At 45.5% G+C, this 13,114-nt stretch overlaps 1 pseudogene; it reads left to right on the top strand.

Annotated features, from left to right (window-relative positions):
- The first annotated feature begins 2,983 nt into the window (after nucleotides 1-2,983).
- LOC126110062 (5S ribosomal RNA) lies at nucleotides 2,984-3,101 on the top strand (annotated as a pseudogene).
- Nucleotides 3,102-13,114: the final 10,013 nt, after the last annotated feature.

Here is a 13,114-nt window from a genome sequence, read left to right as displayed (position 1 = left end):
AAAACAATTAATAAAAATTCATTAAAAGCTTCCTTCTTGGTCAGTTATCGAGTGGCAAAAACAGGCAAAGCTCATACCACTGCAGAAAATCTCATAAAGCCGTGTGTTGACGATATTGTTTCTTGCATGCTAGACGAATTGGGAACATGGCACGTGCATTAAGAAGTTTCCAGTTCCCATGGGTTTCGCTCTGAAATTTAAAGCTGACTGACGAGGGGTCCGCCATGGATTTTCGACTGAAAAAGGGCTCCGCCAGCTGAAAAGGTTGGGAAGCCCTGCCCTATAGTAATTTAGAAACACCACAGTTTATTACCCTTACTTCTTTTTCCGATGAGAACCCTTTATTAAACTTTCCCAAAGTTCTACACACATCAAAAGAAGTTTTGCATCATCTCGGTTCCGAGAGTTCCGTAACCTGTACAGAAAATTGAAATAGGGATCAACATAAACATCATTTTCGCCCTTTTCATTGCTCATGAAAACCACACATTGCATGTGGTGCCACCATACAGTGAGACCTTCAGTGGTGGTGGTCCAGATTGCCGTACACACCGGTACCTATAACACCCTGCAGCACGTCCTCTTGCATTAGTGGATACCTGTATTCGTCGTGGATTGCTATGCACGAATTCATCAAGGTACTGTTGGTCCAGATTGTCCCACTCCTAAACGGCGATTCGGCGTAGATCCCTCAGAGTGGTCGGTGGATCACCTCGTCCAAACCAGCCCTTTTCAATCTATCCCTGACATGTACAATAGGGTTCATGACTGGAGAACATACTGGCCACTCTAGTCGAGCGATGTCGTTATCCTGAAGGAAGTCATTCATAAGATGTGCACGACGGGGACGCGAATTGTCGTCCATGAAGACGAATGCCTCGCCAATATGCTGCTGATATGGTTGCACTATCGGTCAGAGGATGCCATTCACGTATCGTACAGCCATTACGGCGCCTTCCATGACCACCACCGACGTACGTCGCCCCTACATAATGCCACCCTAAAACAGCAGGGAACGTCCACCTTGCTGCACTCGCTAGACTATGTGCCTAAGGCGTTCAGGCTGACACAGGTTGTCTCCAAACACGTCTCCGACGATTGTGTGGGTGTAGGCATATGCGACACTCATCGGTGAAGAGAACGTGATGCCAATCCTGAGCGGTCCATTCGGCATGTTGTTGGGCCCATCTGTACCACGTTGCATGGTGTCGTGATTACAAAAATAGACCTCGACATGGACGTGAAGTTGCGCATCATGCAGCCTGTTGCACACAGTTTGAGTCGTAACACGACCACCTGTGGCTACACGAAAAGCATTATTCAACAAGGTGCTGTTGCCGTCAGGGTTCATCCGAGCGTAATCCGTTGGTAGCGGTCATCCACTGCAGTAGTAGCCCTTGGGCGGTCTGAACGAGACATGTCATCGACAGTACCTGTCTCTCTGTATCTCCTCCATGTCCAAACAACATCGATTTGGTTCACTCCGAAGCGCCTGGACAATTCCCTTCTCGAGAGTCCTTCCTGGCACAGAGTAACAATGTGGACGCGATCGAACCGCGGTATTGACCGCCTAGGCATGGTTAAACTACAGTCCTTCCTTGTGGATGACTGGAACTGACCGGCTGTTGGACCCCTCTCTCTAATAGGCGCTGCTCATGTCCGCAGCTCGTGGTCGTGCGGTAGCGTTCTCGCTTCCCACGCCCGGGTTCCCGGGTTCGATTCCCGGCGGGGTCAGGGATTTTCTCTGCCTCGTGATGACTGGGTGTTGTATGATGTCCTTAGGTTAGTTAGGTTTAAGTAGTTCTAACTTCTAGGGGACTGATGACCATAGCTGTTAAGTCCCATAGTGCTCAGAGCCATTTGAACCCAGGTGCTGCTCATGCATGGTTGTTTACATCTTTGGGCGGGTTTAGTGACATCTCTGAACAGTAAAAGGGATTGTGTCTGTGATACAACGTCTGTCTTCAGACGTTCTGGGAACCAGGGTGATTCAAAACATTTTTTGATGTGTACTTGTAATATGATTCTTATTTAGTGTAACCTCTCTACAGAAATTCTTTTTCATTTATAACCTCCCTACAGAAATTCATTCACATTTAACCTCCACACAAAATTTGTTTCCCATTTAATGTAAGCTCGAAACAGAAAAATTCCTAAACTTCGTAATAAAAAAAATAAATTCAATAACCTGGAAAAATTTGGACGACAACAGTGCTACGTCATGACCCTGTAAGATCATTCTGAATAAAAAGCAAAAATTCTCATCTCGATAAAGTCGGCAACTATCTGCTCTTACAATAGCAACTATCTGCTCTTACAATAGCTCTTTTCCGGCACAGCTCTGTGCAATGCTGGCCTATACATTTGTTATTTATGAAAGGATGCAAATGACTTTTCTTTTGCAACAATTGGAATGATCGTGCATTAAAAAAATATTAAATTCTTTAAATTGAAATGAATGCTTGTTAGAAATTAGACAAAGATTCTTGTTAGGACATCTTTAAAAGATTTACATGTGAGTTTACATAATATTACTAGATATGCGCGAGGCTGCTTTTTTACCTTATACAATAATACTTAGGCTCCGGCATCGCTGCACCGCGACCGGCCCAGCCAACACGATACACCAGACAGGACTGACAAGCGCAGACAGGCGACTGCTCGCTAGCAACAACTTACTGCTACTGCTACACAGTTCGTACTGCAGTCAACACTGCTCTTTGGTCTCAGATTCTCTTATAGCTTACATATCGCAGGCAGCACATACCTCTTACATACTAGCCAGCCGGCCGGGGTGGCCACGCGCTTCTAGGCGCTACAGTGTGGAACCGCGTGACCGCTTCGGTCGCTGGTTCGTATCCTGCCTCGGGCATGGATGTGTGTGATGTCCTTAGGTTAGTTAGGTTTAAGTAGTTCTTTCTAGGGGACTGATGAACTTAGAAGTTAAGTCCCGTAGTGCTCACAGCCATTTTGATGTGTACTAGCCAACGGTATTGCCACAGTGGTAACACCGGTTCCCGTCAGATCACCGAAGTTAAGCACTGTCGGGCTGGGCTAGCACTTGGATGGGTGACCATCTGGTCAGCCGGGCGCTGTTGGCAAGCGGGTTGCACTCAGCCATTATGAGGCATCCTGAGGAGATACTTGACTGAGATGTAGCGGCTCCGGTGTCGTAAACTGACATACGGCCGGGAGAGCGGTGTGCTGACCACATGCCTCACCATATCCGCATCCAGTGGCAGCTGTGGTTTGAAAATGACACGGCGGCCGGTCGGTACCCGTGGGCGTCCATAGCCTGTTCGGGCGGAGTATAGTTTTCGGAAGTTCTGCCACCGCACTTCATTGATTCCCACTGTATCTGAGGTGCTTTTTTAGAGACATAACCCACGTGGAGAAGCCGCAGTAGCTATGCAGGGCACTCCCATACAAACAGAGTTTAATTACATAGTAATCATGTTTTTAATCACAAATTCATGAGTACTAGCTTTACCCAGCAACGCTTTGCTGTGGCTCAGTCTTATTAACTGCACAAGAAAAAAAAGAGAAATCACATGTTTCTACACTACCGGCCATTAAAATTGCTACACCAAGAAGAAATGCAGATGATACACGGGTATCCATTGGACAAATATATTATACTAGAACTGACATGCAATTACATTTTCACGTAATTTGGGTGCATAGATCCTGAGAAATCAGTACCCAGAACAACTACCTCTGGCCGCAGTAACGGCCTTGATACGCCTGGGCATTGACTCAAACAGAGCTTGGATGGCATGTGCAGATACAGCTGCCCATGCAGCTTCAACGCGATACCACATTTCACCACGAGAAGTGACTGCCGTATTGTGACGAGCCAGTTGCTCGGCTATCATTGATCAGACATTTTCAGTTGGTGAGAGATCTGGAGAATGTGCTGGCCAGGGCAGAGTCGAACATTTTCTGTATCCAGAAAGGCCCGTACAGGACCTGCAACATGCGGACGTGCATTATCCTGCTGAAATGTAGGGTTTCGCAGGGATCGAATGAAGGGTAGAGAAACGGGTCGTAACACATCTGAAATGTAACGTCCACTGTTCAAAGTGCCGTCAATGCGAACAAGAGGTGACCGAGACGTGTAACCAATGGCACCACATACCATCACGCCAGGTGATACACCAGTATGACGATGACAAATACAGCCTTCCAATGTGCGTTCACCGCGATGTCGCCAAACACGGATGCGACCATCATGATGCTGTAAACAGAACCTGGATTCATCCGAAAAAAATTGACGTTTTGCCATTCGTGCACCCAAGTTTGTCGTTGAGTACACCATCGCAGGCGCTCCTGTCTGTGATGCAGCGTCAAGGGTAACCGCAGCCATTGTCTCCGAGCTGACAGTCCATGCTGCTGCAAACGTCGTCGAACTGTTCGTGCAGATGGTTGTTGTCTTGCAAACGTCCCATCTGTTGACTCAGGGATCGAGACGTGGCTGCACGATCCGTTGCAGCTATGCGGATAAGATGCCTGTCATCTCGACTGCTAGTGATGCGAGGCCGTAGGGATCCAGCACGGCGTTCCGTTTTACCCTCCTGAAACCACCGATTCCATATTCTGCTTACAGTCATTGGATCTCGGCCAACGCGAGCAGTAACGTCGCGATACGATAAACCGCAATCGCGATAGGCTACAGTCCGACCTTTGACAAAGTCGGAAACGTGATGGTACGCATTTCTCCTCCTTACACGAGGCATCACAACAACGTTTCACCAGGCAACGCCGGTCAACTGCTGTTTCTGTATGAGAAATCGATTGGAAACTTTGCTCATGTCAGAACGTTGTAGGTGTCGCCACCGGCGCCAACGTTGTGTGAATGCTGTGAAAAGCTAATCATTTGGATATCGCAGCATCTTCTTCCTGTCGGTTAAATTTCACGTCTGTAGCACGTCATCTTCGTGGAGTAGCAATTTTAATGGCCAGTAGTGCAATATGTATGGGAATTGGATATCGTAATATTAATATGGGAACATGAAAACTGAAGTACCGATTTTTAATATTAATTGTACAAGGAGGCCAATAGAACTTGATTAATTCGAAAGGTACTTCGCCATAGATGAGCACAAAAGAAAACCCGTGTGTAAGTACCTACCAAGAGTGGTAAATGGACGTCAGTGCTTTCATATTTATAACTATGATAATACTTTCTCTATCACGTATGAAAGTTTCCAGTACATGAATATCGAAAAATTGAGTTGGTTCCAACTTCTGCCCTGCGCACCGATCAGGTGCTGTTGTAGAAAAGGCACACGAAAGTAACAACGTCTCGTAAAATCCCATGCTAGTGACCTTTGTGTCCACACGTTTCATCTGCAATAACATACACATATCGTGTAGCTGAAGTGCGACAACTGCTCGGTCGACGATGTCACCACTAAAAATCAAGATTTTGTAGTAATGATGTCTGTAAATAACGTTATACATTTGCGCCTTTATTTCGCTTAGTTTTCTGTAAGAGCTATTTTGTGATCATTTACCGGCGTTAGCAGAAAATTTGAAGTACACTCCTGGAAATTGAAATAAGAACACCGTGAATTCATTGTCCCAGGAAGGGGAAACTTTATTGACACATTCCTGGGATCAGATACATCACATGATCACACTGACAGAACCACAGGCACATAGACACAGGCAACAGAGCATGCACAATGTCGGCACTAGTACAGTGTATATCCACCTTTCGCAGCAATGCAGGCTGCTATTCTCCCATGGAGACGATCGTAGAGATGCTGGATGTAGTCCTGTGGAACGGCTTGCCATGCCATTTCCACCTGGCGCCTCAGTTGGACCAGCGTTCGTGCTGGACGTGCAGACCGCGTGAGACGACGCTTCATCCAGTCCCAAACATGCTCAATGGGGGACAGATCCGGAGATCTTGCTGGCCAGGGTAGTTGACTTACACCTTCTAGAGCACGTTGGGTGGCACGGGATACATGCGGACGTGCATTGTCCTGTTGGAACAGCAAGTTCCCTTGCCGGTCTAGGAATGGTAGAACGATGGGTTCGATGACGGTTTGGATGTACCGTGCACTATTCAGTGTCCCCTCGACGATCACCAGTGGTGTACGGCCAGTGTAGGAGATCGCTCCCCACACCATGATGCCGGGTGTTGGCCCTGTGTGCCTAGGTCGTATGCAGTCCTGATTGTGGCGCTCACCTGCACGGCGCCAAACACGCATACGACCATCATTGGCACCAAGGCAGAAGCGACTCTCATCGCTGAAGACGACACGTCTCCATTCGTCCCTCCATTCACGCCTGTCGCGACACCACTGGAGGCGGGCTGCACGATGTTGGGGCGTGAGCGGAAGACGGCCTAACGGTGTGCGGGACCGTAGCCCAGCTTCATGGAGACGGTTGCGAATGGTCCTCGCCGATACCCCAGGAGCAACAGTGTCCCTAATTTGCTGGGAAGTGGCGGTGCGGTCCCCTACGGCACTGCGTAGGATCCTACGATCTTGGCGTGCATCCGTGCGTCGCTGCGGTCCGGTCCCAGGTCGACGGGCACGTGCACCTTCCTCCGACCACTGGCGACAACATCGATGTACTGTGGAGACCTCACGCCCCACGTGTTGAGCAATTCGGCGGTACGTCCACCCGGCCTCCCGCATGCCTACTATACGCCCTCGCTCAAAGTCCGTCAACTGCACATACGGTTCACGTCCACGCTGTCGCGGCATGCTACCAGTGTTAAAGACTGCGATGGAGCTCCGTATGCCACGGCAAACTGGCTGACACTGACGGCGGCGGTGCACAAATGCTGCGCAGCTAGCGCCACTCGACGGCCAACACCGCGGTTCCTGGTGTGTCCGCTGTGCCGTGCGTGTGATCATTGCTTGTACATCCCTCTCGCAGTGTCCGGAGCAAGTATGGTGGGTCTGACACACCGGTGTCAATGTGTTCTTTTTTCCATTTCCAGGAGTGTAAGTACTTAATTTTTAATTTCTTCATTTTGTATAACGACATCAAACTTCCCTTATTACATTGAAATTAAATTTGTTTTATACTATGCCTAGTAGGAGATCGATAAAGGGTCAGGCTGAAAGACGAAGAGCTAGAACAAGACAATATTTGCGTAGACGAAGTAACAGGAAAAATGTTGGGACTGACAACGAAAATTCTCTTGTTGTTCCGAAAGATACATTTCTACATCTACATGTACGTGATTACTCTGCTATTCACAATTAAGTGCCTGGCAGAGGGTTCAATGAACCACCTTCAAACTGTCTCTCTACCGTTCCACTCTCGAACGGCGAGCAGAAGAAACGAGCCCTTCAATTTTTCTGTGGGAGCCCTGATTTCTCTAATTTTATCGTGACGATTATTTATCCATATGTAGGTGAGTGCCAACAGGATGTTTTCGCAATCGGAGGAGAAAACTGGTGATTGAAATTTCATCAGAAGATGCCGTCGCAACGAAAAACGCCTGTGTTTTAATGATTGTCACCCCATTTCACGTACCATGTCTGTGACACTATCTCCCTTACTTCGTGATAATACAAAACGAGCTGCCCTCCTTTGTACTTTTTCGATGTCATCCGTCAGTCCCGCCTGATGTGGATCCATACACCGCACAGAAGTACTCCAGAATAGGGCGGACAAGCGTGGTGTGAGCAGTCTCTTTAGTAGACCTGCTGCACCTTCTAAGTGTTCTACCAATGAACCGCAGTCTTTAGTTTGCTCTACCCACAACATTATCTTTGTGGTAGTTCCAATCTAGGTTATTTGTAATTGTAATCGCCGGCTGCGGTGGTCTCGCGGTTCTAGGCGCTCAGTCCGGAACCGCGCGACTGCTACAGTCGCAGGTTCGAATCCTGCCTCGGGCATGGATGTGTGTGATGTCCTTAGGTTAGTTGGTTTAAGTAGTTCTAAGTTCTAGGGGACTGATGACCTAAGATGTTAAGTCCCATACTGCTCAGAGCCATTTGAACCATTTAATTGTAATCCCTAAGTACAGGGCTATTACAAATCATTGAAGCGATTTCATAAATTCACTGTAGCTCCATTCATTGACATATGGTCACGACGCACTACATATACGTAGAAAAACTCATAAAGTTTTGTTCGGCTGAAGCCGCACTTCAGGTTTCTGCCGCCAGAGCGCTCGAGAGCGCAGTGAGACAAAACGGCGACAGGAGCCGAGAAAGCGTATGTCGTGCTTGAAGTGCACTCACATCAGTCAGTCATAACAGTGCAACGACACTTCAGGACGAAGTTCAACAAAGATCCACCAACTGCTAACTCCATTCGGCGATGGTATGCGCAGTTTAAAGCTTCTGGATGCCTCTGTAAGGGGAAATCAACGGGTCGGCCTGCAGTGAGCGAGGAAACAGTTGAACGCGTGCGGTCAAGTTTCACGCGTGTATCTGGACATGCTGGAAAATTGGCTCATGCCACAACTGGAGACGGACAGCGCCGACTTCATCTTTCAACAGGATGGTGCTCCACCGCACTTCCATCATGATGTTCGGCATTTCTTAAAGAGGAGATTGGAAAACCGATGGATCGGTCGTGGTGGAGATCATGATCAGCAATTCATGTCATGCCGGCCGCGGTGGCCGTGCGAATCTGGCGCTGCAGTCCGGAACCGCGGGACTGCTACGGTCGCAGGTTCGAATCCTGCCTCGGGCATGGGTGTGTGTGATGTCCTTAGGTTAGTTAGGTTTAAGTAGTTCTAAGTTCTAGGGGACTTATGACCTAAGATGTTGAGTCCCATAGTGCTCAGAGCCATTTGAACCAATTCATGTCATGGCCTCCACGCTCTCCCGACTTAACCCCATGCGATTTCTTTCTGTGGGGTTATGTGAAAGATTCAGTGTTTAAACCTCCTCTACCAAGAAACGTGCCAGAACTGGGAGCTCGCATCAACGATGCTTTCAAACTCATTGATGGGGACATGCTGCGCCGAGTGTGGGAGGAACTTGATTATCGGCTTGATGTCTGCCGAATCACTAAGGAGGCACATATCGAACATTTGTGTATGCCTAAAAAAACTTTTTGTCTTTTGTATGTGTGTGGAAAGCATTGGGGAAATATCTCAAGTAATAAAGTTATTGTAGAGCTGTGAATCGCTTCAATCATTTGTAATAACACTGTATTTTGTTGAATTTACAGCCATCAGATTTGTGTGACTTATCGCGTAATCGAAATTTAGCGGATTTCTTTTAGCACTCATGTGAATAACTTCACATTTTTCTTTATTAGGGTCAATCAATAGATATCTTATCAAAATCATTTTGCACTTCATATTGGTCATCTGATGACTTTACCATATGGTAAATGACAGCATCATCTGGAGACAATCTAAGACGGCTACTGAGATTGTCTCCTATGTCGTTAATATAGATCAGGAACAATAGAGGGCCTATAACACTTCCTTGGGGAACGCCGGATATTACTTCTGTTTTACTCGATGACTTGCCGTCTTTATTATGAACTGTGACCTATCTGACAGGAAATCACGAATCCAGTCGCAGAACTGAGGCGATACTCCGTAGGCATGCAGTTTGGTTCAGAAGACGCTTGTGAGGAAAGGTGTCGAAAGCCTTCTGGAAATCTAAAAATATGGAATCAATCTGACATCCCCTGCCGACAGCACTCATTACTTCATGAGGATAAAGAGGTAGTTGTTTTTCACAAGAACGATATTTTTCTGAATCGGTGCTGACTATGTGTCAATAAATCGATTTCTTCGAGCTACTTCATAATGGGCGAATACAGTATAAATTCCAAAACCCTACTGCAAATCGACGTTAGTGATATGGGGCTGTAATTCAGCAGATTACTCCTACTTCACTTTTTGGGTACTGGTGTGCCTTGAGCAAATTTCCAGTCTTCAGGTACGGTTGTACATAATTGCTAAATATGGAGCTATTGTATCAGCATACTCTGGGAAGAACCTGACTGGTATAGTCTGGACCGAAAGCCTTGTCTTTGTTAAGTGATTTAAGCTGCTTTGCGAGACCGGGGATATCGACTTCTATGTTTCTCACCTTGCCAGTTATTCTTTATTAGAATTTAGGAATATTTACTCAGTCTTCTTTGGTGAAGGAGTTTCAGAGAACCATGTTTAATAACTCTGCTTTAATGACACTGTCATCAGTGACTTCACCATTGTTATCGCTCAGTGAAGGTATTCAAATCAAATGTCTCTGAGCACTATGGGACATCTGAGGTCATCAGTCACCTAGTCTTAGAACTACTTAAACCTAACTAATCTAAGGACATCACACACATCCATGCCCGAGGCAGGATTCGAACCTGCGACCGTAGCAGCAGCGCGGTTCCGGACTAAAGCGCCTAGAACCGCTCGGCCATAGCGGCCGGCAGTGAAGGTATTGACTGCGTTTTACCACGGTTGTGCTTTATGTATGGCCAGAAAATCTCTGGGTTTTGTGTCAGATTTCGAGACAGAGTTTCGATGTGGAAATTATTACAAGCATCTCGCATTGAAGTACGTGCTATATTTCTAACTTCTGCAAAACGCTGCCAGTCTTGTGGATTTTACGTTCTTTTAAATTTGGTATGCTTTTTTCGCTGCTTCTGCAACAGCGATCTGGCCTGTTTTGTGTACCATGGGGGATCAGTACCATCACTTATTAATATATGTGGCATATATCTTTCAATTGCTGTCGATACTATCTCTTTGAAATAATTCCAAACTTTTCTGCGCTTACATGAACAGATCGGAGGGAGTGAAGACCGTCTCTTAAAAAGGCGTTAAGAGTATTTTTGCACCTTTTTTTAAATAGATGTACTTTGCGTTTCTTTTTATTGTTGTAGGTGTTTCGGTATTCAGCCTTGCAGCAACTGCCTTGTGGTCGATAATCCCTGTATTCGTCACGATATTCACTATTTGTCCAGGATTATTTGTTGCTAAGAGGTCAAGTATGCTTTCGCAACCATTTATGCGTCGAGTGGGCTCATGAACTAATTATCTAAAATAATTTTCTGAGAAATCATTCAGTACAATTTCGGGTGACGTTTTATGCCTGCCTGCGGCTTTAAACATACAATTTTTGAAGTCACCACAGACTACAATTCTATGAGTGGGGTACCTATTTTAAATGAGACACAACTTTTCTTCGAAGTGTTCAGCTACTGTATCTTCTGAGTCGGGGGGCCGGTAAAACGATCCAATTAATAGTTAAGTCCGATTGTCAGGTAAAGCCTCTATCAATACCATTTCGCAGGAACTATCTACTTCAATTTCGCTACAAGGTAAACTGCTTCTGACAGAAATAAATACTCCATCACCAAATGTATTTAATCTATCCTTTCTGAACACAGCTAGTTCGTTTGAAAAAGTTTCGGCTGAACTTGTTTCGGCATTAGCCAGCTTTCTGTACCTACAACTATTTGAGCTTCAGAGCTTTCTATTAGGGCTTAGAGCTCTGGTTCTTTGCCAACACAGTTAAATATGCACTGAACACAATTACGAATAATTATGCATACTGTTTGGTGAATTTACAGTGCAGGTTTTTGTAGTTCAAAACAATTCACATCTGAAGATATTTTATGCGATACAACGGTGTTCACATTGTGTTGTTATAAGGGAAAAGGTAATTTGCTGCTGTTAGTACAAAGTTTATTTTTCAATTCTCTGTAATAAAGACTCACTTGAAATGATCGAACAACTAAAGAGAAACCAAAGAATTAGTTTTATAATATTCGTAGCTACAATGCAGCAGCTTCTACGGCCAGTACAGACTATAAAGTTTCAGGCACTGTTTAACATGGCGTATATCATTTTAAGACACACAACATTTTTTTTTAAATCATAGATCAGGTCCAATGACTGCTATGATGGTCGTCCACCATGTTATGGGTGTTTATATTTTTATGAAACCGACACTGCTTGCTCTACTCCCTTTGTTACTCTTTCCTGGTTCCGTTGAGGTGAGAATTATAAACCTGCATGTTTTCACGTAAGAACAAATAATCTGCATACGAATAAATTCCAGTTAATTAAATAAAGAAATGGGATTTTCGTCACTTTATAAACACAACTGGTCGAATTTCGACCACAGGTGATACTAGTACGTCCTAATCTCCTCCTCTACCCCCTCTGTCCATCTTTCCCTCCCACTTTCTTTGCCCCTCTCTTCCTACCCGTCCTCCTTCCCCCTCTCTCTGCCCATCTTCTCCTTCCCCCTTTCTCTACATCTCCTCCTGCCCCTCTCTTGTACACCTATATCTTACCGTTTTCTATATCCACTTTGTTCCCCTCCCCCCTTTTTCCACCTACTCTTTCCCCTCTCTCTGACCCTGAGCCTTGTTTAATTGGTTCAAATGGCTCTGAGCACTATGGGACTTAACATCTGAGGTCATCAGTCCCCTAGAACTTAGAACAACTTAAACCTAACTAACCTAAGGACATCACACACATCCATGCCCGAGGCAGGATTCGAACCTGCGACGGTAGCAGGCGCGCGGTTCCGTACTGAAACGCCTAGAACCGCTCGGCCACTGCGGCCGGCGTTGTTTAATTCTTATTGCAAATTCAGATTCTGTAGTAGTATTCTAATCATAAACCAATAAGCCGTAAATAAAATATTTGTGTTTGCTAACAACGTTTCACTATTGCCAACATTTACATTTTTGTAACGTTTTGTTTTTAATTTATATATATAACATACATACTGGGAGACGTTTATAAAAACACATTATTATTCCAATGCAGTGTAGTTTGAAAATTTCGAAGCAGTCTGTGAAGAACTTTTAGAGATGGAGATTTTCCTAAAACATTCATCCATGTTCGTAAAAACTGTGAATGTAACTCATCGCAAATCTCCGAAAGTTTTTGACCAAACTCTGAAATTTTTACACATCGTTGCATTGGAATACGCATGAAATATACCAATTATTGATACATATTCTTTTATAAATTTAATACACTGAAGAGACAAAGAAAGTGGTAGACTTGCCTAATATAACGTAAATTCCCTGCGAGCAGGCAGAAACGCCGCAACGCGACGTGGTGTTGACTCGACTAATGTCTGAAGCAGTGCTGGAGTGACTTGACACCAAGAATTCTGCAGGGCTGTCCATAAATCCGTATGAGGACGAGGGAGTG

Source organism: Schistocerca cancellata, chromosome 12 (assembly GCF_023864275.1).
Source record: "Schistocerca cancellata isolate TAMUIC-IGC-003103 chromosome 12, iqSchCanc2.1, whole genome shotgun sequence".
Lineage (NCBI taxonomy): Eukaryota > Metazoa > Arthropoda > Insecta > Orthoptera > Acrididae > Schistocerca > Schistocerca cancellata.
The sequence above is the reverse complement of the archived record's forward strand: the minus strand, read 5'-3'. Positions and strand labels throughout refer to the sequence as shown.